Source organism: Cannabis sativa, chromosome 2, assembly GCF_029168945.1.
Source record: "Cannabis sativa cultivar Pink pepper isolate KNU-18-1 chromosome 2, ASM2916894v1, whole genome shotgun sequence".
NCBI classification, from domain to species: Eukaryota; Viridiplantae; Streptophyta; class Magnoliopsida; order Rosales; family Cannabaceae; genus Cannabis; species Cannabis sativa.
The window spans coordinates 42,927,655-42,953,875 of NC_083602.1; the positions used below are offsets into that span (position 1 = coordinate 42,927,655).

General features: G+C 39.6%; 1 pseudogene; it reads right to left on the bottom strand.

Annotated features, from left to right (window-relative positions):
• Positions 1-5,677: 5,677 nt before the first annotated feature.
• LOC133034308 (bidirectional sugar transporter SWEET4-like) lies at positions 5,678-25,342 on the bottom strand (annotated as a pseudogene).
• Positions 25,343-26,221: the final 879 nt, after the last annotated feature.

The following is a 26,221-nucleotide window of genomic DNA, read 5'->3' on the forward strand; positions in this document are numbered from 1 at the left end:
TATGTGTGGTATCTCATCTTTTAGTTGTTTTCACTTTTTCTGGAAATATTTGAGTAGTAAATAACGTCATTGATTATTTAAAATCATTACATTCACTTCGGGGAATGACGTTGAACAAGTAGAACATTATTATAAATTTCTTAAAAATTCATTACTTGTTCATCCATAAAAAATATAAGAAATTATTCAACAATTTCTTTTATGATATTTCAAAGAATATATGAATGCAATTTTCGCACAGTCTCCAAGATGTATGCAAAATTTAATCTTTAACATATGTCAGATTCAATAATTTCTAACATTCCAAGTAATAACAATGTATAATAACATGACTAATATGAGGAATCTTTAAAAGTGATTTACTTCAATTCGTATCATTCTCTGCAGGGAATGATGAACAATAAATACTGCCTCATGTATTTAAATAACATTAGTCATGCTCAATGTTATTCTTATACTTTAATGTTTCAATGCAATTTTCTTAACATTCTTTTTTGGGTATTAAAAACCCACTATAAAATTGCATCAATAATAATCATTTTTAATGATTCTTTAGTTGTATTCACATAAATACAATCATTTTTTTCTTCGATAAATATAAAACATTTACTTCAGGAAATGTTTGTCAAAATCTATATCGATATTAGATTACTTTTCATTGTCCTCAAAGAATACAAGAACATATATATAAATATGTATTCATCTCTTTTATTATATATCCATCAACTATATAATGAATATTACGTTTGCATAATCTTCGGGATATATGCAAGATTTTATTGAGGACGCATAATCATCAGGATATATGCAATATTTTATCGAGGATGCATAATCTTCAGGATATATGCAATATTTTATCGATGATGCATAATCTTCAGAATATATGCAATATTTTATCAATGATGCATAATCTTTAGGATATATGTAATATTTTATCGATGATACATAATCTTCTGGATATATGTATAATTTATATTGATTTTCTCTATCATATCATAGGCACACATATATTGTAAATATTATGAATAATAAGAACATTATATATATATATATGAAATCAATAATATATAAAAACATATACATACATATATAATATATAGATATATAGATAAAAAGAAAAAAGAAACCAAATGATTCTTGAAATTGTTTCAGTCAGAGGAGTATATATATAAATATATATTTAGTGTATTTTGACTTTGAAACAATTCAAGAACTTTAACAAGATACTTACATTGGGACTTGGGCAGAGACTCATGCTTGAAGCTTGGGCAGAGACTCATGCTTGAAGCTTGGGCAGAGACTCGTGCTGATAACGTGTTATAAAATAATATAAAGTAGATGAGAGGAAAGAAGAAGAAGATGAAGAGAGAAAGAGAAAGTGAATGAGAATTTCTGAGTTGTTTATTCCAATGGGATGAACCCCTATTTATACAAATACAAGAGTGAGATATTAAGAAACTAAGAAAAAGGAAAACTAAGAAAAAGAGGAATATTGATTACAATTAATGGTAATAAATAAAAGATTTGGACATCCACATAATTATTAATATTTATAACAAAATTGAAAATATATATTTATTCTATTATTATTATAGAATTTTATTATTACTTTATATACACTTTATAATATTATTAATTAAATATTATTTTTATAGGATTGATTTAAATATTTCGTATAGACACGGATTCAAATAGAACTATTTAAAATTATTTTTCCAATTTTTTAATTATTTTTTCTAATTTTTTATTATTTATATGTAAAACAAAGTATTTAAAAAAAAATTACTTAAAAAAAAGCCTTAATATACATGTATGATTTTTTTTTTAATTTATTTTTTATCTTACATATTACTTATTAAAATTATTGGAAAATTCTACAATGCACCCCTTAAAATAGATATATTGATGCACCTCTATCTGTTTTAGCATACGAAATAATTTTTTAGTCAAATTTTTTCTCATGGTCATGTACGTTATAGTTATTTAAGACATTCTGCAAAATTTTAAGAAATTTGGAAAAGTTTAACATGCCGAGAATTATGTTCAAACAGTGTATTGCACGCGTGACTATTTTATTTTATACGCGTGCAAAATAGACTGTTTGAACATTGTTTTCTATATTGTAAATTATTCCGAATTTTTCAAAATTTTGTAGGATATCTTAAATAGCTAAATGTACATGAATATGAAAAAAAGTTAGACTAAAAAATTTTTCTGGATGCCGAAACAAGTTAAGGGTGCACCAGTACATCCCTTTTAAGGGGGTGCATTGTAGAATCACCCAAAATTATTAATATGAAAACAAAACATTACACACACAAAAAAAATCTACCCGATATTTTTTTTTAAAAAAACAAACTATATATATGTGATCAAATATTTATGTTAATTAATCTAATATAAATAAAAATATCTTAAATTTAAACAATATAATTATAAATTTATATATAATATTTAAGTTAAATAACCAATTAAGTAATAGAAATATCTTAAACGTAAACAATATAATCATATATCTTATTTTTTAAAATAAAATAATAATTTTTTTTTTGAAAATATATAAAATAATAATTTAAAAATATAAATTTTAAAATTAAGAGACTTCTTTTTATTTTACATTTATATTTTGCGTGAGTATTGTTTATTTTTCAATAGTTCGTCATTTGAAGATATTTTTTATATGAGAAATTGTACGAATTTTTTTTTTAAAATTCTTTACATATCTTAATATATATTTATTTATTTTTCAAATAAATATATATTTTTTAAAATTATATAATTTTATTGTTCAATTCATTTTCACATATATAATTTAAAATTTTTATAAATAGCCGCACGCGAAGCGCGGCCTATTCACTAGTTTATTTTAAAAGAAAAAAATAACCATTAACATTATCAAAAAAAGTTAATTTGTGAGTTTTTTCCCAAGGATCTTCTCGATCGTTTAGAGAACCATGAATAACAAGCTTAATAATCGTAGTCTACACCAAAATAAGGCACATGAATTTAGTGAATGCCATGCAATTTTATAGTGATATTTTTCAATCTAAGGCACATCTTGAAAATAGTTTTAATATTAAAATATCTCTTGCCCTTGCCCCGTTTCCCTATGTGCATTTTGGTATTTCAGTCCCATTTTTTCATGAAACTAATTTATTTTCTTATACAACATCTAAGTAATATTCATGCAAAGAATTTCACCTAAATTTTCCATGATAGCAACTTAGAAACGGTACATACATAATAATTTGGGGTTGAAAGACATAATTATCAATATTTGTGCTTGTGGTGGACAGAATTGAGAAGAAGATGGGGACAAAATATTTTTGGGAATTTTGAATTGATGAGGACGATACTTTTTATTAGAATATTCTATTAACGGGAGATACAATGAAAAAAAAAAAAAAGCTTACACTCTTCTTAAAAGTTGGCAAAGAATAGAACTGAGAGAAGATCATTGGGGGTTAGAAGATACGTGGATTGAAATTACAATCTAAGTAACTTTTCTTCAATAAAAAAAAAGGGCTTCTTTATTTTTACACTTAAAAATAGTTTGTTTTTTTTTTTTTTTTGCATTTTTACAGAATTCTACATAGAAACCCCTATTGCAACTAGCGCCGCAACCTAAATTGCAACAAAAATCGTATAGAAACCCATACTGCAACTAGCGGTGCAACCACTTTAGAAACCCAAACCGTAAATTTGAAAAAAAAAAGTTAAAAAAAATAATATATGGGGCAATTTCCCTAAAAAAAGTATCAATTCTCTGTGTGATATTTCCATAAATAAATTACTACATTAGATTAAAAATGAATTAAAAAAAGTATCCTCATTTATAAAAGCAAAAGTAATACTCTTAACTAAAGGATTCCTCTAAATATATATTTCTTTGTAAGAAAATTTTCTATTTCTATAAAATTATATGTTTTTTGATGTTAATTTTAAATGTTATTTTTAGAAGATATATACGATGGCCAAAAAAATTGTGTAAAGTGTAAAAAAAAACCCAAACAAACAAACTCCACCTAGAAAGAGTAAACAAGTTTTTGCCATTGCATATGTGTATTCACAGTTCACTCCCCTATCAAATCAAAATTGGTCTCTTTGTTCAGATAGAAAATATATACTCTAGTATTAAGACTTACCGTTTGTTCCGTTGATACAGTTATAGTGTGTTAGGTATTACCGTTATTTCTGTTTCTGTTGACACATGTTGAGTCTTTTTTTTCTTGTTAGAGTCGGTTGGTTAGTATCTGAGCCTAACTTTTTCTAGCTTGGGCATCTTCCCATATCTATATATATGGCTCTACTTTGTACTCTATATTCATTCATTCACATTTTAATAAAGTAATTCCTTTACTTCTTCCGCAACATGGTATCAGAGCAGGAAAGTAATGCTTTCCTTTGATCTTGAGTCGTCTCCCTCCTTCACCATCACTATGTCGTCTTTTCCGGCAATAGCTACGTCTGCAGTGAAGATCAATTGTCTTCATCGACATCCCAACTATCCCATGTTCCACGTTTTTGCATTTTTCTTGCAGATAACTTGTTTTCTATTCAAAAATGTTGACTGAAGATCAAGCTACAAGAACAGAAGATAGCAATTCTACTCCGACAGCCGTAGACAAAAGTCCAAGTTCAATCAATTTGGGTGATCAGAGTCTTCTTGTGGCGCGACCAAGAAGTCATCTCGACGATCCCTCCGATCCATATTACCTTTATCATGGGGATAACCCTAGAAATGTTCTTGTGTCTCAACCTCTCACTGGCCAAGACAACTATGTGGCTTGGAGCAGGGCTATCAACTCGCCATATCAATCAAGAATAAACTCGGATTCTTGGACGGTTCTATCCCTAAATCCTCTCTTTCTGATCCTTCTCTTTATAATGCTTGGATCCATAACAATAACATAGTAATTTCTTGGATTTTAAATTCTGTTCGAAAGAAATTTCATCTAGTATCCTTTACGATGAGTCTGCTGCTGCTCTATGGAGTGATCTTCAGGTCAGGTTCCATCAAATAAATGGATCTCATCTGTACAATTTGAAAAAAGAATCTTGTGAATCTTATGAATCTTAAACAGGAAAATCACATTGTAGGGATGTATTTCACCAGGCTCAAAACTATTTGGGAGCAGCTTTCTAATTTCAGACCAACCTATACCGTGCAATGGATGCACTTGTGGGGGAGTCAAAAAGTTGCAAGAACACTACAACATGGAATATATCATGTCTTTCCTCATGGGATTGTCTGATATGTATGCTCATGTTCGTGGTAATATCTTGGTTATGGATCCCTTGCCAGAAATCAATAGAGTCTTTCACCTTGTCACACAAGAAGAAAATCAAAGAAGGAGTCATAATCCCACTACAGATCCAAATCCGAATGTGGCCTTTGCTTTCCATGGTTATAAAGCTTCAGGAAATAAGGATAATCATGGTTCAAGACAACAACCACCAAAGAAAGGCAGACCCTTTTGCACTCACTGCAATTTTCATGGCCATACCATTGAAAAATGCTACAAGATACATGGATACCCACCAGGTTATAGCAAGCCTAATAAGCCTAAAGAAGCTGCAGCAAACCAGGTCCAAACCAATAATGAGAACTGTGCCTCTATTGGAGACATTCACACCATGCTTCCCCAACTCACTGCTGCATAATATCAACAACTTCTCAACATTCCTGCAATGCAGCAAAAGTGTAAATACCTCTGACCCTGGAACCTCTACAGGTAACACTGGTGAAGTCCTTGCCATGTTATCTTTAAGATATATGAGGAATCTTTTTGCTCCACTCCAGTGTGTTGGGTTTTGTGCCGTAAATAAAACTCATTTCAATATAATCAGATTTACTTATTAATAAAGATCATAAATAACATTTTATGTTGCATGGTTCACATGATTTATTTCATGATTATATGCATATAATGTATGAATTCTATTTAAGTCCAGAACATATGAATTTGTTAATTGATTATAGTGTTGTCAACACAGTGGAATATAATCTTAATTATATGTTCGAAAGTTTATTCCCTGATTTGTCAGTTCATTGGATTTAGACTGGCATGATATAGTCAGCGATAGGTATTCTTACACCTTGGATAAGTGTTATGTCCTTTCCAGGGCATTGGCAAAGTTTACCAGTATCGGATGTATGGAGTATACATCGGAAGGGACCGATATTGAACTTTGATTAGATATATTAAATTTTGCCGTAATATCTATTCAATTCAATATCACCTGTTGATCCTAGATCAAATAATCTTAATCCTGATATGGTTAGGTTCGATCTCAAGAGTATTATACATGTTCTTTGATTTGTTAGTTAAGCCTACTTTTGGGTCAGGGTGATACGTACATTTTGGGAACATGATAGTATAATTGAGTGGGAGCGCTAACATAAATATGGAGTCTATAACTTCTATAGGAATTTAGAAGTGAAACGATGATATCCTTCGAGCTTGGCTAAACAGAGATAAATGGTTGAGATCTCATTTCACTTCGCTGAAATATCATTTATACAGAGCTAAGTATTTTAAGGATAAAATACATTGAAGGTGTAACGGTAATTTAGTGCCTATTCAATGTAGATCATCTATTAAAGGGTCATTGATCAAATTAGGATTATAACAATGGATAACTAATAGCGTATCTATATCGTGGAACATATAGAGCGTTCTATATGACTGAGAGTGCAATTCCAAGTTCTAAGTGTGGATTCAATAAGGAATAAATAAGTTAGGGAATTTACTTGGTAAATTCGGTTCGACTTATTGGAAGCTCGGTTATATAGGCCCATGGTCCCCATACTAGTTGAGACCATACTGCTTGTAAGACTCAGTTAATTGATTTTAATTAATCAATTATAATTCTAAAGTTAGACAATGTCTACTTTATGAATTTTCACTAAGCAAGGGCGAAATTGTAAAGAAAAGAGATTCTAGGTTTATTTATTAATTAAGAGACTTTATATGTCTAAATTAATAAATATATTAAATGACAATATTATTTAATAATTAATTTTTAGTTATTAAATAATTAGAATTAGCATTTAAATGGTTGAATTGGAAAATTGGTATTTTTGAGAAAATGAGATTGAGAAATGACAAAATAGCAAAATTGCAAAGTGAGGCCCATTATCCTAATATGGCCGGCCACTTTGTATAGGGTTTACCATTTATATTTTTCATTATTTAATGCCATACAATTCTAACTAAACCTAGATGACATTCTACAAATAGAAAGTGATGGCTTCAGGAAACTATGCACATGCATCTTATTCTTTTTCAGAGAAAAACCTGAGCCTCCTAGCCGCCACCCTCTCTTCTCTTTTCTTCTCTTCAATTTCGAAATACCCTAGTGATAGAGTAGTGCCCACACACAGCAAGTGGTATCTCAATCATAGTGTGGAAGATTGTGTAGAATCCAACCATGAAAGAAGGAGAGAAAGAGATCCAGGTTCAGATCTTGGTGATGCTCTGCTACAGAAAGGAATCAAGGGCTAGAGATCTATACGGAAGGAGTCATTATATTCCGCTGCACCCAATGTAAGGTTTCTTAAACTTTATATGTGTTTATTTCATTGTTTTAGAATTCATATTAGGATGTTAATGAAACATAGATGGTAGTAAATCTAGATCCTGGTAAAATATTTCCAACACAGTGAACGGTTGTTGGTGCTTGTAGAAATTGACTTAGCTTATTTACTGCATAAGCTATGTCTAGTCTATTGAAAAGGTATTACAAAGCACCTATGACACTATGATATGTAGAGGGTGTAAACCTGAAAAATTCCATGGTTATGTAGACATCAATGTTTGACATGTGGCAAGAAAGATAACATCTCAGAGTTCAATAGTCTCGAGTCATAGCAGTCAATTTGGGAGGGGTCCCTAGCCCTGCACCCAGGTTGACTCTTGGAACTCCGAAATGGTTGTTTGGATCCTAACAAGTTATTTCCACCTCACTATCTTTCACTATTTTGTACCATGAAGACATGAAGCATCCAAGTCCAGGCCTCGTGAGCTAAAAATACACGAAACATCACCTCAAATATCAACCAGGGTGCTTAGGATTTCACCTAATGCCCAGGTTGACAACCCAGCTAGGGTTTCAGTGTCTAGGACCGTCCTAGTAGAAATGGGTTGAAATTTACATTGGGTAATGAACTAGACATACTATAAAATATTTAAGGCATCATAATCAGATTCGAAGAACTTTCATTTTTGAGCACCCGGAGCACCCAGTGCCCGAGCACCCACCGCCTAAGTTGACAATTTGCCAACTTGGGCCACTTCCAAACATCAAACTAAAAATTCAAATCGTGCATCTTCTTTGTCTTCATCAAAAATGGAAAAAAAATGTAATTTTTGGAAAGAAAGAAGCCAACTTGGGGGCCAAAACAATGGACCAGCGCCTAAGTTGACACCTAGTGCTAGCCTAGCGCCCAGGTTGACATTTTATCAACCTGGGCCAATTCTGAAGAGTTTTTCCTAAAGGTCTTCTGGGCATATGTTCTGTTTTTGTCAAAGATTAAGAATAAACTATTTTTGAGGAGCAAATAGAGTTGTCCAAGGGCTGTAAACTAGACCCAACACCTAGGTTGGCATATTGTCAACTTGGGTTGTTTCCAATAAGTTTTCTGAAAAAGTGTTCCAGGCATTTTTTTCTGTCATCAGAAATAACGAAGATACAAGTAAACTCAGGGAGAAAATGACAAATCTAGGGGCTTCAAAATGGAGCCTGTTGGAACATGTTTTACTAGAATCTAGATTTACCAACAAGTATGTTGATAATAAAACTTTAATCTAACATCCTACATATGAATTTCTTAAAATAATGAAATAAACACATAAAAGTTTATAGAAAACCTTACATTGATGGCAGTAAAATAATATGACTACTTTCGTTCAGATCTCTAACCTTTGATCCTTTTTGTTGTAGAGTATGATCAAGATCTTAACCTGGGTCTCCTTCAGTTGACAGTTTTTCTACACAATTTTCCTCACTATGCTAGGTATTGCTTTGACATGTGTGGGAATATTCTTATTGCCCCTAATTTTGCCCAATATATGTGGACCAACCAGACAAGGACACGTGGATCAAGCAACTTATCATCCAAACTATTTGCTAAGTCCTTATGCAATAAAGCAGCATCCGGGACATGCTTCCCGGAGAAGGCATATGGAACCCCATATGCTCCCGAAAGCCCAAGTAACGCTAAGGCATATTCGCAAGGTGTCAGGTTTCCCCTGAGCAATCAAGTCGCATTTAATGTTGCATGGGAGGAAGCGTGTTGGGACTGCTACACGCAATAAAGTCTGACGGCACAACCTCCAACCAGCAGCTACAAAGTAATGATCATTTAAGTCTATCGACGACTACACTGTGAAGAGTCACATCAGTCAAAAGACAATAAGGACATTCCACATAAAAGCCCTACAGCACCTAGGGATTTGACCATGCATTACTCATGGTATATTCATTGGGAATGCCCAACTTTATGGATACTTACAGATACACTTGTACAATAGTTCTGGGGATCACCCCACCAAAAACACTATAAATACCCCCTCAAAGCTCATTAAATGGGGTCGAGAATCTTGGGTTGCATAAGAGCAAGAAGAGTAAATACTCACCAAGAACATTCTCTGTATTTTATAAGGGTGAAACACTCACCAAATACATTCTCTGTATTAAATACATCCATAAATAAGATAGACTCGTGGACTAAGGCTCATTAACGCCCCAACCACGTAAAAATCCTCCTCTAATTTTCTTACAGCTCTATAAACTTATAATATTTTATTGGTTGCCGAAAACCTCGGTCAACATTTTGGTGCTTTCATTGAGAGCTGAAGAAAGCTACTGCAAACATACACTTGGCTTCACAAGAATGGTGGAGACTAGAAGTACTCGTCAACCTCGCCCACTAGAAGATGCTCAAGATCCAAATGAGGAAGATTTAGCCTCAAGAGCAGCTGAGGGTTCTGAGGAAGAAGAAGGAATTTCTGATGATGACTACGAGGGAAACCTCGATGAGTATGCCTATGACGAAGGTAGCTACTCAGAGTTGGTGCTTCTCAGGCAAAAAGCTATCGATCAGGAAGCCGAGATCGAAGCCCAAAAAGCACAAAACCAAAAAATGCAAGAAGTGATGCTGGCCATGCAAAAGGCCATGGAGGCGGCTGGCATTCACGTGCATCCCAAGGCAATAAATACTGGACTCGGCAACGAACCAGAGGAATCCTCGCCTAGTACCCAACAGCAGAAGTCTAGGGAGCCTAGCCCCATAAGGTATCCCTCTGAAGGGAACCAAAAGAAAAACCCTACCTCTACTCCTGGGCGAAAGAAGAAGGCGCAGGATCCGCGAAAGGTCCGCTCAGATTTCCCTAAAGGGAAAGGTCCGCAGAGGGGCAAGCTCCAAAAATGGAGTCTTGGCCCTCAGGATCGAGAGGAACGAAAAAGCGTTTCCGTGCACCAAGAGCCCGAAGGTAGAGGAAGAAGAGGACAGAGATGTCCTCCCGTTGATTTGAGAAATCAAATCAATGGGAATCAAGGTGACCTCCGGGATCGCCTTGACCAAAAAAGATACGGACTCGCGGTCTCCACGGGTACGTTGAATGAAGGAATTATGGCAGAACTCGCCATACTTCGAAAGGAGATTGCCCGAGTCTCCCGAAGGCAAAAAAGGGGATGACTCCGACTCAGACTGCGAGGACCGGGAGCCATGTGCTAAGCACATCCTGGAGGCGAAGCTCCCCAAGAACTTTAAGATGCCTGAAATGGCCGCTTATACCGGGAACTCCGACCCAAGCGACCACTTGTCGCGGTTCAACCGTGTCATGACGGTCATGAGAGTCAGCAATGACGCAAAATGTCTGTGCTTCCCGTTTACTTTAAGTGGGTCCGCGGAGGAATGGTTCAAGAAGCTGGAACCAGGAACTGTGGGCTGTTGGAACAAGTTACAGACCAACTTCCGGAGACAGTTTGTCGCTGCAAGAAAGGTCAACCTGGAGGTCAGTGCCTTGACTAACATCAAGCAACTGCCCACCGAGACCTTGAAAAACTATATAAAGAGGTTCCGAGAGGAGGCCTCAAAAACCAAGAAAGTTGATGACGGACAACAGCTTGCACTTCTCCAGGCAGGCATCCGTACAGGGACTCCCTTCTGGAACGAATTACAACAAGAGGGGGCTGCTAGCCTTCAGGACTTTCAGAAGAGAGTCAAAAAATATATCAACCTTGAAGAAGCCCAAATAGTGGCCTATGGAGGATACTATCCCATCGAGATAGCAGGGTACATGCCCGGAGTACCGCCCTCGGGTACTGCCCCGATCGCGGCTCCACCGATAAGCGGCATACAGTTCTCTGCCACCCCTAGGTATAGTCAGGGCCAGGCTTTGGCGCCCGCATCATCCCATTTTAGAAATCCCTCAGGGATGAATGGACAAGCTCCCTCGCACTCCGCTCCAACCGCTAACCTGGCAGGCCAGTCCCAGGGCACGAGGAGTAAGAGATCCTCCAAAGGCAGCACCCGGATGGGGAAGAAGCGCCAGAAAAGGGGGTACACTCCCCAGTACACCCAGTACACGGAGCTGACAGACTCCCAAGAGCGTGTGTACTTTGCTACTAGGCAAAATACGCACTACCGGAGACCGCATCCTTTGTACAAAGACAGCTCCCAGAGGGATCCAAGCAAAAGATGCGAATACCACAACGACATTGGTCATAGCACCAATGAATGCAAGAATCTCAAGGACGAGATTGAAAACCTGATCCGATTGGGCCACCTCTATGAGTGGATCAAGAATAGGTTGCCTCACCTCAATCCGGGCCAGGCGACAGGGGTTGTGCCCCAGGGAACAACGGGGGGTGCAGCAGGAGTATTAGCTCCAGCTGCTCCCGCGGGCGATGCCCAGCACATCCCGGTCTGCCGCCCACACCCAACGGGAGGGTAGCCATGATCTCCGAAGGTCCCCATATTGGAGGAACTACCCGCAAGGAGCTAAAGCGGTACGCGGGGGCCGTGAAACACAATGAGGTTTGGGAGGTCACTCAACTCCCAGCTCAAAGGCCCCGGCTGATGGATCAACCCATCACATTCACAGAAGAAGACGCCAAGACGGTGCGCTTCCCTCATCATGACCCGTTGGTCATAGAGACCCCCATCGCTAATAAAGTGGTGGCCAGAGTCTTGATTGACAATGGAAGTTCCGTGAACCTACTCTTCAAGGAGGCCTTCACTGCAATAGGCTTGACGGACCGAGACCTCTCACCCAGTGGGTCCCAACTCACAGGGTTTAATGGAACGACGCTTATCCCAATGGGAAAAGTAAGACTTCCAGTCAACTTGTGTCCGGACACCCCCCAGAGCACATTCAAGTACTGCACTTTTGTGGTGGTGGACTGCCCGACCGCTTACAACGCGATCCTCGGCCGACCGGCCTTGATAGATTTCGGCGCGGTCACGTCCATTCGGCACCTGTGCTTAAAGTTCCCTACCCAGGAAGCTGGGATCGGGATAGTGAGAGGAAACCAGGGGGAAGCAAGGCAATGTTACAATGTTGCAACCCACTTGCCTGTGCTGATGGTCCGGGAAACCATCGAGCCAGAAATGGCTGAAGAAGATGAGTTGGATCCCCGGGTGGGGTCCGAAAAAATTGTGGAACCAATGGAGGATGTCGAGGAAATATCAGTGTGCGACCTCGACTCCACCAAAGTACTCCGGCTGGGAAAGAGCCTAGATCCGGAGGAAAAAGAAAAAAATAATAAAAACACTGAAGGGTGCCATCGACATTTTTGCATGGCCCCAAGAGTACATGACTGGCATAAGTCCCCACGTCATCACCCACGTCCTCAACGTCAATCCGGACATGCCACCAGTCCAACAAAAGTGACGCCCTCTCGACTCGGTGGAAGCCGAGGCTCTAGAGAAAGAGGTGGATAAGCTTCTGACTAACGGCATGATCCGCGACGTATACTATCCGGAATGGCTAGCCAATCCGGTCCTGGTGCCCAAGCCGAACGGAACTTGGCGAGTTTGTATAGATTTCACTGATCTAAACAAAGCTTGTCCGAAGGACTGCTTCCCGCTGCCCAGGATCGACCAGATGGTATTCGCCACTTCTGGATTCAAATTACTATCCTTCATGGATGCCTATGCCGGGTATAATCAAATAAAGATGCATACAGCGGACCAAGAGTGCACTAGCTTCAGGACCGATAAGGGGGTATACTGTTACCTAGTCATGCCTTTCAGACTGAAGAACGCCGGAGCAACCTAGCAGAGAATGGTCAACCGGATGTTCAAAGGCTTCTTGGGACGAAACATGGAGGTATACGTAGATGATATGCTCGTCAAGTCCAAAGCATGCAATAGCCATGCAGACGACTTAGAGGAGTGTTTCGAGGTAGTCTGGAGATACGGCATGAAGCTCAACCCAAAGAAATGCACCTTTGGGGTCAAATCAGGGAAGTTCCTGGGCTTCATCGTCAGCCAGAGGGGAATTGAGGCAAACCCGGAGAAAATCCAAGCACTCCTGAGCATGCCATCCCCCAAAAAGCATAAAGATGTGCAGAGCCTAACCGGAAAGGTTGCTGCCCTGAGCCGTTTCATCTCACGGTCTACAGACAAGTGCATCCCCTTCTTCAACATACTGAAGAAGTGTTAAAAGTTTGAGTGGTCGGACGAATGCGAGGAGGCATTCAAGAAGCTGAAAGAACATATGGCCAAGCCTCCTATCCTGTCAAAACCTGTTCTCAGAGAGGACCTATTTCTATATTTGGCTGTCTCCGAGCACGCGGTCAGCGCTGCCCTAGTCCGGGAAGAAGAGAAAACTCAGCATCCCGTGTACTATGTTAGCAAGCGCATGATAGGAGCAGAAACGAGGTACCCCATCATCGAAAAGTTGGTCTTTTGCCTCCTGATGGCCTCAAGAAAATTGAGGCCATACTTCCAAGCGCATCCGATCAAGGTACTAACCAACCACCCGCTCTGGCAAGTCCTCCAAAAACCTGAAGCATCTGGAAGGCTCCTCAAGTGGGCAATGGAGTTCAGTCAGTTCGACTTACACTACATTCCCCGAATCTCCATAAAAGGCCAAGCCTTGGCAGACTTCATTACCGAATGCAACGAAGCCGAGGCAACCGCAAACGTGCCAGCACCATCGGTCCCCACATGGAGAGTGTTTGTGGATGGAGCCTCCAATGAAAATGGATCCGGAGCAGGAGTGGCAATGATATCACCGACCGAACTGCGACTCCAGGCGGCCTTACGGTTCGACTTCCCAGCTTCAAACAATGAGGCAGAATATGAAGCCTTAATAGCAGGGCTGAAATTAGCGAAAGTCGTAGGGGCCAAAGAGTGGAAGTCTACAGTGATTCCCAGCTGGTCGTAAATCAGATATCGGGAGAATACCAAATACGCGGCGAGCGAATGGCCGCGTATGTAACAATAGGCCGGGAGCTGCTCCACGAGTTCACGGACTACAAAGTAGAAAGAATCCCCCGGGAAAAGAACGCTCATGCGGATTGTCTAGCTAAGTTAGCCTCAAATAGTGAAATCGAAGGGCTGGGGGTAATACCAGTGGAACGCTTGGCAGAGCCAAGCATCAAAGTAAAAGAGGCCATAATGACGGTTGGGCAAGAACCCAGCTGGATGGTCCCCATCATAGAATACATAACAAAAGGTGAGTTGCCCCAAGAAAGGGCACTGTCTCGAAAGATTCAGTATCAGGCTCATCGTTATGTAATGATGGATCAAATTCTCTACCGAAGAGGACTCAGCATGCCTTATTTAAGGTGTGTATCGGACCCTGAAGGTAGACAAATTATGCAAGAGGTCCACGAAGGGTTCTGTGGAGATCATACAGGAGGACCCAGTCTCTCAAAGAAAATATTGAGACAGGGATACTTCTGGCCAACAATGAAAAAAGATTGCATAGACTACGTCCAAAAGTGTGATTCGTGCCAAAGGTTCACGAACATACCGAGAGCTCCTCCCAATGAAATTACCTTGATGACTAGTCCCTGGCCCTTCGCGGTGTGGGGAATAGATCTTATTGGGTCCCTGCCAACAGGAAAAGGAGGAGTAAAGTATGCAATAATAGCAGTAGACTACTTCACCAAATGGACGGAGGCTGAGCCCATGAAGACTATAACTGCTAAAAAAGCACTAGACTTTGTTATCAAAAACATAGTATGTCGATATGGCCTGCCTCACAAAATAGTCTCTGACAATGGAAAGCAATTTGATTGCGAAGAATTTACTGACTTCTGCAACCAACACGGAGTAGTGAAAAGCTTCTCCGCGGTGGCAAGACCGCAAACAAACGGTCAAGCAGAAGCAGTCAACAAAATCTTAAAGGTCACTCTGAAGAAAAAGCTGCTGGCCTGCAAAAACAACTGGCCCGAAGGGTTTCCAAGAGTGTTATGAGCCTACCGAACGACCCCTAGAACCACAACCGGTCACTCGCCTTTTTCAATGGCGTACGGTTGCGAAGCAATGGTCCCGGTAGAAACGTTATTCCCGTCCCACAGAAGAACGACTTACGATCCAGCCACGAATCAGGCTTTGCTTCAAGAAGCTGTGGATCAAGTTGAAGAACTCCGGGACGAGTCTTAAATACGGATGGCAGCTTATCAAAAGAAGGTGACCAAATATTTTAACTCCAATGTTAAAAACAGAAAGTTTGCTATTGGGGATATGGTCTTAAGAAGAGTCTTCCCAGCCACCCAAGAACCCGGAGTGGGGGTACTTGGGCCAAATTGGGAAGGACCATATGAAATCGAGGACGAAATCGGTTCAGGCACTTACAAGCTAAAAAGGATGGACGGAACCATTGTGCCAAGAGCCTGGAATGCCGATCACCTCAGAAAATATTACCAATAGCCAAAAATTTAACTTAGATTTTGTTTAAAGAGTTTGTACCGTCTAAATGTATACAGCCTCCGCATGATAAATAAAACTGAGTGCCTTAAAAACAAAGTTTCTATGCCACTCAGGGGGGTACTAAGGTATACCACACAGACAGACAAAAAACAAACTAAGTAAAATATCCTGACCCAAAGGGCAGGTCAAAATATCCTGACCCAAAGGGCAGGTCAAAAAAGAGTATGCACAAAAAAGAAAAATGAAAAGCATAAGTATAAACATCCTGACCCAAAGGGCAGGTCCAAAAGAAAGATATGTGCATCGAAAAAGATCATATATAAATATAAAAATCCTAGCCCTAAGGGCAGGTCAAAATATATACAAATGGCCCGGGGACAGGCCTTAAATATTGTCTCCCCTTTAAATAAAAAAGAAACAGCTATGTAAATATTGTCTTAAATACAAGAAAATTGGCTGTAAATAAAAAAAAAAGAGAGAAAAAGAGTGAAATCCTGGTTGTAATGGGTTGAACTCGAAGCGGCCTAATCAATGCGAGGAGGAAGGCGAGGACCGATGCACGCCTCCACCATGGCATCAAGCTTTTTCTTCTTCTCCCGAAACTTTGCAATCATCTCCTCGGGTTTGGGGTAGAAGGTAAGCTTGATATTCTGGTCATTTGTAGACCAGGCCATGAAGACGCCATCATCAAAACGCTTGGCGCACCGGCTGCAGGAGACGGGAGAAAGGAGCTCATCTCTTTTTGCCTTCTTTAAGGCTTGGTCTTTGAAGTCTTTGAGCTCCTTCAGCTCCACAACCAGGTTGGCCCTGGACTCCAAGTTTGCCTGGTGAGTTTCCTCTAAGGACCTCACCTTGGCAGCCATTTCATCCAAGGCTTCCCTGGCCTCCCGAAGCTCTCGCCTGGCCTTAGCAGCGGCTTCGCCCTCCGCCCTCAGCTCCTCTTGGTGCCTGGCCTCCAGCCTATCTCTCCGAAGGGCCTCCTCCCGGATCATTGCCTCCGCTTGCGCTTCCCTCCGCTTGGCCTCTTCCTCACTGGCCTTGGCAAGGGCCTCCCGGCACTCAGCATCCTCCTGATAAAGCCGCCTTTCAGTAGTAAGGTCCTGAAGGATCTTCTTAACTTCGTCCATGTCCCTAAAATCGGACAGGACGAAGCCATGATTAATTATGTTCTTGGAAAGGCGGCCGGCCTCAGCAGCAAGCTGGGAAAGGATACAAGTATAAGTAAGAATCTCCAAGAAAAAATAATAAGGAGAAAAGTAAACTACAAAATACTTACCACAGTGAGGGAGTGGCTGAGATCCTGGACTTGGAAGATGGAGTTCAAGGATGCACAAGCAGCGAACCGCCTGGGTGCACACCGGGTAAGCTGGGACGCAAACTCGCCGGTCATCTCCGCGGCAAAGGGAGCTAGTGTGGGCCCGAGGAAACGACCGAACCAATCCGACAAGGGATCCAAATTTAAATCCCACGAATTCTGGTATTCTGGGTTGTTGAGAGTATTTTGCATCTCAACTCGTAAATCCTCTTCAGAGCCTCCACTTCAGCAAACCCCCGGGAGTATTCATCCATGGCGTAGTTGTGTTTAGCTATGCAGAGCTCCTGTCTCGCCTCATCTCCAGGAACCGGAGTCAGCACAATGTTGGGAGGGGCTGTGTGTTCCTCCATCTCGGGAGAGATCCCGCCATCAAGACCATGGGCCGGAGTATCAGCTCTCCGTTTCCGTTTGGGCTCCTCTTTGGCAACCATTTTGCCGTTACGCTTGTGAATCAGAGCAACTTTTTGCTCTTCTTCACTTTCTTCAGCTTCCTCAGGAAGAGCCCGTTGCTCTTCTTGACCTTCTTCAACTTCCTCAGAAAAGCCCCATTGCTTTTCTTGACCTTCTCCCGGAAGCACCTCCTCATCCACTAAGTCAATAGTGTCTGGAGGGGCACTGGAAGAAGCCTTTAAAGGGGTGGCCATCTGGGAAGAAGTTAAAGGAGGGGGAGCTTCAGGAGTGTGAACCCCGACAAGTTCGGTCAAAATGGCATCCATGGAAGTACCTGCTACAACAAAAGAAAAAAAAAGGCAAGTGTTAGAACATCCATGGGAAACAACAAACACTCAGATATAACAATCAAGCTAGTCCTACCCTGACTCTCTAATTCGGCCCTAGCAATGTTCTGAATCTTAACGCTGGCAGCATCGTCTCCGAGATAGCTATCCGAAGGCCGAAACCAGTTGGATGAAATATAAGCCAAAGGGTCTAAGGGAATGGGCTCCGGAGGACCAGAACCCATCCGGGACCGACCTAGGAAATCTCCTAAGTTGGAAAAATAAAATTCCTTCGTATGGTCTCCCCACCGGGTCGAGGGCATCCTAAACCTATAAAGACACTCATCGAACCCTACAGGCCTAAGACTGGCATATTCGCCAACAGAAGGGACGTAATGTACTGCTAAAGGAGACTTACCGAAGCCGGAAGTGCTGGCGCCAGGAGCCCTAGTGTTCGGCTCCTGAGCCGAAGGCTTTGGCCTAGGAGCCCTTCTCTCAGCCGAGTCCCCAATACGAAGGGGCTTCCCAGCGATCGCCTGGCTTCTCCTCTCGACTGGGCTCCCCACGCGAAGTGGCCTCTCGGAAGCTGCTTGAGCCTTGGAGTAAGCTTTCTCCTTAGCCTTCCGGTAGAGATATTCCTGGTACTTCTTCTCGGCAGTGGCGATGATCTCGTCCCGGAAGATCTTCTCCGCGGCAGGCGCCCTCACATTGGGACAGATAACCCTTGAGAGGTTACAGTCCTCCACTGAATGGTGCGACAGGATGAGCTTGGCCTTTCGGCAATTCTCTGTCGTGACCAGGCCTCCGACGTTAAGTTCCGCCCGGTCATAAGTTGCAAAGACCTAGGCCCTCTGGAGAAAGACCTGAGTAGGCGCGATCCGCTCATAGGGAGGAATCCTTACCCACTCCGTGAGAAGCTCCGGGTGCTCCACTGCTCGGAACCCGGAGGAGAAGAAGAAACGGTGGCAGTACTCCTTAACGTGGGTTTGCCTATTATAAGGGACCACCCCATCATTGGCAGGGTGGGCCAGGAATCCATAAAAACCATCTTTAAATTTGTCCCCCTTTTTGGGGACCGAAACAAGTTCGTAAAAATACAAAATCTCCGCCGGACTAGGAGAGCCCCATCCCCGGACGGAGTAAAAAATAAATAAGCTTGAGAGCAGGCGGTATGCTTGAGGAATCAGTTGGTATGGCGCGAGGCTGACAAAAACTAAAAAATTAACAAAGTAATCCTGGAGAGGAAGCATAGCCCCGGACATCAAATGCGTCTGGCTCCAAGCCCCGAAGCCGCCATAGTTATGGTTGGGCGTCTCCGCATCTCTAGGCGGCCGGTGGTACGTCCCGGATGTGGAAGGCTTGATTCCAGCCACCTCCACGATGTTTTCCAGCTGATGGGGGCAGGTTAGGGTGGAGTGAAGCTCTGCCGCCTCCCATCCGGTGGCCCGGAACTTATACCCCTCCCGGGCAACGGGACCCAGGGAGACATCTTCGAGGGTAGCTAGACGCTTATCACTCTTCTTGGACGTCTTTGAGCCAGATGTAGACATGTTTTGATTCTGAAAAAAGAGTTAAGATTCCAGCAGTTAGGCCCCATACCAAACCCTAAACCAAGAAAAAGGGAATGGGGGTCCCCTAACTGCTGGAAAGAGGCCCCCTCCGGACATCTGTCAAATAGGAAACCCTAGAAGGATTTCCTGGACAAGAGTTGGGTGCAATAAATTCACAGAAGATGACATTGCGCATTAAAGAAAAAAAGAAAGGGCAGAAAATCGAGAAAAAGCAGTCTCCTCAATGCCCTAGACGACTAGTATACGAAGAACGTATGGTCTTTTGCGAAAAATAGTAACAAACACGTGACAAGAGCAGTCCTAACACCAGAAATGGTGAATCTCGACCTGTTACGTGAAAAATCTAAAAGAGTGCATTCCCAGAAACTTCAAATACAAAACCTAGAAAAAACGAACAGATAAGTAAAAGCATGCCATGTACGTTAACAGTAAAGCAAGGGGCGCAAGGAACTTACAGTGAAGTGTTGAGACTGGGGGTTCTGCTGTAGATCAAACAAAGATAAGAAGGATTGACAGTAGTGAACGAAGATGGACTGGGAAAATTGCAAAGTGTTCAATAGTGTTTTCTTGGTCTGAGAATTTTTTCTCTCTGGGAAACTTGAGCAAAGTTGGCCAGAAATGGGAAGTAACCGAAATGAAGGAAAGGTGGTGGCTTTTATAGGCAAAACTGCGTGAGGAACAGGCACTATCACCTACCAATCGAACGGTTGGGGAAACGCACGATTCGAATTCTCAAAGATCAACGGATCAGATTGATTTGTAATTAAGGCGGTGGAAACGTTTGAGTGTCCGTCTGACACCATTAATGCGTCGTATCAATCAATGGGCGTGAAACGAATCGATCTCTGCAAAAAGTGAATCGCTGCATTAAAAGCCATTATTAAATGCACCCTCACGCGCTCAAAGCTTGTGCAAGGAATCCGAGGAGTCAACCGGAGGCACTTGAGCAAGCCTTGTTTTATTTTTCAAATAAACAAGGCTTGGGGGGTAAATGTTGCCCCTGATTTTGCCCAATATATGTGGACCAACCAGACAAGGACACGTGGATCAAGCAACTTATCATCCAAACTATTTGCTAAGTCCTTATGCAATAAAGCAGCATCCGGGACATGCTTCCCAGAGAAGGCATATGGAACCCCATATGCTTCCAGAAGCCCAAGTAACGCTAAGGCATCTCCGCGAGGTGTCAGGTTTCCCCTGTGCAATCAAGTCGCATTTAATGCCGCATGGGAGGAAGCGTGTTGGGACTGCTACACGCAATAAAGTCTGACGGCACAACCTCAAACTAGCAGCTACAAAGTAATGATCATTTAAGTCTATCGACGGCTACACTGTGAAGAGTCACATCAGTCAAAAGACAATAAGGACATTCCACATAAAAGCCCTACAGCACCTAGGGATTTGACCATGCATTACTCATGGTATATTCATTGGGAATGCCCAACTTTATGGATACTTACAGATACACTTGTACAATAGTTCTGGGGATCACCCCACCAAAAACACTATAAATACCCCCTCAAAGCTCATTAAATGGGGTCGAGAATCTTGGGTTGCATAAGATCAAGAAGAGTAAATACTCACCAAGAACATTCTCTGTATTTTATTAGGGTGAAACACTCACCAAATACATTCTCTGTATTAAATACATCCATAAATAAGATAGACTCGTGGACTAAGGCTCATTAACGCCCCAACCACGTAAAAATCCTCTTCTAATTTTCTTACAGCTCTATAAACTTATAATATTTTATTGGTTGCCGAAAACCTCGGTCAACAATTCTCAATCACTATAAGCTTCGAAATTATTGAGAAGAAGAAGAAAGGATTCGAAAAATAGAAGAGGCTCTCTTTATTTCTTAATTTATCTGACAAATAGTCAATTAGGTTATGAAAATAAGAACTATACTTTTCTATTTATATGCTAACTATTAGGGTTAGGTTTATAATTTAAATAGAATAAAAAAAGATAAAATCGGCTTTGTTTAAACCCTTATGGTCGAATCCCTTAGTGGGCCTATTGGGTTTCGATTTTGCTATTTTATTTGAAACTTATCTTTCTTTTCTTAAATGTCATCTTTTTAATTCTAACTCTATAAATGTCAATCCTATCTACTCAATAATTATCAAATAAAATTTTTATTTAATTTATTTATTAATTAGACAATACAAAGTCTCTTAATTAATAAACAAACTCTAATATCTCTTTTCTTCTCAAATAAGTCACTGCTTAGTGAAAATTCACAAACAAGACATAGTCTTATTCAAAATTCTAATTGATTAATTTAAATCAATTAATTGAGACTACAAAATAATATTATTCTAGTTAGTTCAGGGACCATGGGCCTATGTAGCCAAGCTTCCAATAAGTATGTAAAGCCCGCTTAATTAATTTGGAAATTATCAGTTAATTGTGATTAATTATGAAATTATTTATAGCTATTTAAATAATTTATTATACTGTTATTTATGTTATTCAGTAGCTTGCATATTTTGCATTTCCGGTGTCCGGTATTTGGAACTCGGCGTTTGGCTAAGTAAGAATCACAACTTAGTATGTTAGTAGTTGGGGACGGGTTTTAGACATTGGGAATGTCGGGAATGGCCGGGAATTTAGAATTTCCCAAAAATACCCCTTTAGTATGATTTATGTGATTTTATGGTAGAGGGGCAAAATGGTATTTTTGCCCCAATGACTTTTTGTCTTTTAGTGACTTTTTATTTGGAAATTAAATGTTTATTTTGATTAATTGTTGGCTGAAATGAATTTAGGTTAAGTGGCTTTATTCACTATTTTATTTTACAAAGCTTTACACTTAGAAAAAAAAAATTACAAAACTTTCAAACTCTCTCTCTTTTCCTCTCTCTCTCTCGGCTGTGCATGTGGGTGCAAAGGGGTGGATTTTGCTTTGATTTTTCTAGTGGATTCTCTTTCAAAGCTAGGCAATCTTCAAGCTAGGTTAGCTCCTTTTGTTTTCTCTTGAATTTGATTGAAATTTTGATGAAAATATGAGGATTCTTGCATGATTTTGATACATGGTTGCTGCTGTAATTTTGTACTAATTTATGTGGTTTAAAGCATGTTAATTGAAGTTAAAATGAGCTGTGTTGAAGCATGTTAGATAGGTTATGCAAAGCTTTTAGTTTCTATGTTAAAATATGTGATTTTTGAATGAAATGGTTCTATTTGTTGCTGTGAAGTTGCTGGATGTTCTTTATAGTTTTCAGAGGTGATTATATGCTAGTTTAAGTAGAATTAAGCTAGTGGAATGCATGTTTAGGTGGATTTGCTCAAGCTTGAGTTTGGAACTCAAAGCTTGAGCTCCAATGGTGATTTTTGATTCTGTGGTTTCTGGGTTAGTTTGAGGCCTTAGAAATGTTCTAGGGGAGGTATAGAACAGGTCTGGAAAGTTTGGAACCATTTGGGGTTGAATTGGTCGAGTTATGAAAAATTTGGTTTGTCGCTGCGAGGAACCGAATTGTGCATCCGGAATTTCGGATGAGGGTTACGAATTTTCCAACCGGAATTCGGTTGGGTAGGTCCTACTTGGGGAAAATTCAGGGACCCTAGTTTTCCTCGTTTTTATGTTTTAGGGGGTATTGCCATGCTTTTTATCGATAGGGAAACTTTTAGTTCCTAGTTTTAGTCCCCGGGAAGTGATTTAGCGTGTCACTTATAGCGTTGTGATTTTTATGGTTTAGGAGCCAGTAATCCGCCGCTCGCCTTCCTACCAGTTGACCTAAGCACACCGAAATCGGAATCCAGGTAAGATTAGTATAACAGTATGCATATGTAGATTACATGTTTAGCGCGCATGTAGGAAGCCTGCTAGATTACATTAGTTATGTATATAGGCTTCGAACCATCCAACCCTGTCACGTCGGTACAGGCTGGAGTATGACCAGCAGCCGGAGTATGACCGGTTCGACCGATCAGGCTGACACTTGGTTGGTGGTTCAGTGCTATTGACCTATCCCGTCGGTACAGGCTGGAGTATGACCAGCAGCCGGAGTATGACCGGTTCGACCGATCAGGAGGATACTTGTCAATAGTACCGTCCCTGTGAACGTTCAAAACTCAGTACCATGTTGCACATGGCAGTAGTGGCTCAGTACCATGTTGGACATGGCAGTAGCGGGACTCAGTATCGTGTTGGACACGACAGTTAGAATTATATATGATATTATTATGCTTTTCTTACTGAGTCTGTCGACTCACAGTTTATGTTCATGTGTAGGTAAAGGCAAGGCTATAGCTGATGGACCGTGAGCGAGCTCATGAGATTGTACATGTCGGGGCGGTTAGGCCTGGAGCGTACGATCCTCGGGACAGCAAGGCTGAGTTTTTGTAACTGGTCGTTAGACGACTTTCATTTTGATGTAACAGTTAAACAGTTAAAACTTTTGTAAATGATTTTATAATCGGGATCCCGAGTCTTTTGTAATATGGTTTATAAGTTTAATTAAAAAGCAAAAATTTAATTAATCACGTTTTTCCATAAACCTCGTTGATTAGCAACGAGCTGCACAGTATGTTTAAAACTCACGTAATACGCCTAAGGTAGTTAGGGTGTTACAAAGTAGATCTGAAATTTACCAAGTAAATTTCCTAACTTATTAATTCCTCCTGACTCCACTATAAATTCAGAATTGCACTCCTGATTACATAGACACTCTATTCACCAAGAATAGATACGCTATAAATTATCCATTATTTCAATCCAAATAATCAAAGATCCTCTATAGATGATATGCATAGAGTATGGACAAATTTATTGTTATACCCTTCAATGTATTTTATCCTTAAAACACTTAGCTACTTGTAAATGATGTTTTAGTAAACTAATATAATTACTAAAATGAGTGCTCTATCATTTATCACGTTGAGCCAAGCTCGAAAGAAATTATTGTTTCACTTCTAATTGTTATAGAAGCTATAAATTTCATATCTATGATTATTGCTCTCACTCAATTGCACTATCACGTTGTTGGGTTTTGTGCCCTAAATAAAACTCATTTCAATATAATCAGATTTACTAATTAATATAAGATCAGAAATTACTTTTACGTTGTATGGTTCACATGATTTATTTCATGATTATGTTTAATGTATAAATTCTATTAAGTCTAGAATATATATAAATAAATAAATATTTGTTCATGATTATAGTGTCGTTAGGGCCGACCCTGAAAAAATGGGGGCCTAAGACGATATAAAATTTTGGGCCCCTTAATAAATAAGTGGTCCAAGTAATACCATTCAACAATGAAGAAAATGATAAGAAAAATGACATAAACTCCACACTCTTAGTAGTAATTACCAATTTCTGCACCAAAAACAATAAACAATTAAAATCAAACAAGAAATAATGATATTAAAAAGTAACTAATTAATAACTAGTAACTAGTAATTTACCATAACAGTCAATGGAGCAGCATACATGATGATATTAAAGAGTACACAAATGGTACCAACAATAGTTGATATTTTCTTGTGAGAATGAGTCAAAGTCAAAGTCAAAAGGGTGAGAATAGAAATGAAAACAAGCTCTGTAAGAACAACAAGAACAACTTTAATCCTTTTCTTCTTATCTCAAAAGATTAAGAAGATGATTAAGTATGTACACTCAATTACAAGACTAGACCCATTTATAGTCACAACAAAAATACTTCCTGGATGAATAAAAGGGAGCCCATAAAGTGTCCAAACAAGACAATTTATAAGTGTAGCCAAGTATGGCACAGTTGAGTATTGCTCCATTGATTTTCTTTTCCATATTCAAATAAATATTGGCCTGTAATTAATAACAATAATAATAATAATTAATTAGTTAATTAGCTACATTATTAACCACCTTTTTATTTGTTCATCATTATTGTGACATAATAATAAGGGCCGACCCTGAAAAAATGGGGGCCTAAGACGATATAAAATTTTGGGCCCCTTAATAAATAAGTGGTCCAAGTAATACCATTCAACAATGAAGCAAATGATAAGAAAAATGGCATAAACTCCACACTCTTAGTAGTAATTACCAATTTCTGCACCAAAAACAATAAACAATTAAAATCAAATAAGAAATAATAATATTAAAAAGTAACTAATTAATAACTAGTAACTAGTAACAAGTAATTTACCATAACAGTCAATGGAGCAGCATACATCATGATATTAAAGAGTATACAAATGGTACCAACAATGCTTGTGAGAATGAGTCAAAGTCAAAGTCAAAATGGTGAGAATAGAAATGAAAACAAGCTCATCAAGAACAACAAGAACAACTTTAATCCTTTTCTTCTTATCTCAGAAGATTAAGAAGATGATTATGTACACTCAATTACAAGACTAGACCCATTTATAGTCAAACCAAAATACTTCCTGGATGAATAAAAGGGAGCCCATAAAGTGTCCAAACAAGACAATTTATATGTGTAGCCAAGTATGGCACAACTGAGTATTGCTCCATTGATTTTGTTTTCCATATTTGAATAAATATTGGCCTATAATTAATAATAATAATAATAATTAATTAATTAGCTACATTATTAACCACCTTTTTATTTGTTCATAATTATTGTGACATAATAATCAGGGCCGACCCTGAAAAAATGGGGGCCTAAAACGATATAAAATTTTGGGCCCCTTAATAAATAAGTGGTCCAAGTAATACCATTCAACAATGAAGCAAATGATAAGAAAAGTGGCATAAACTCCACACTCTTA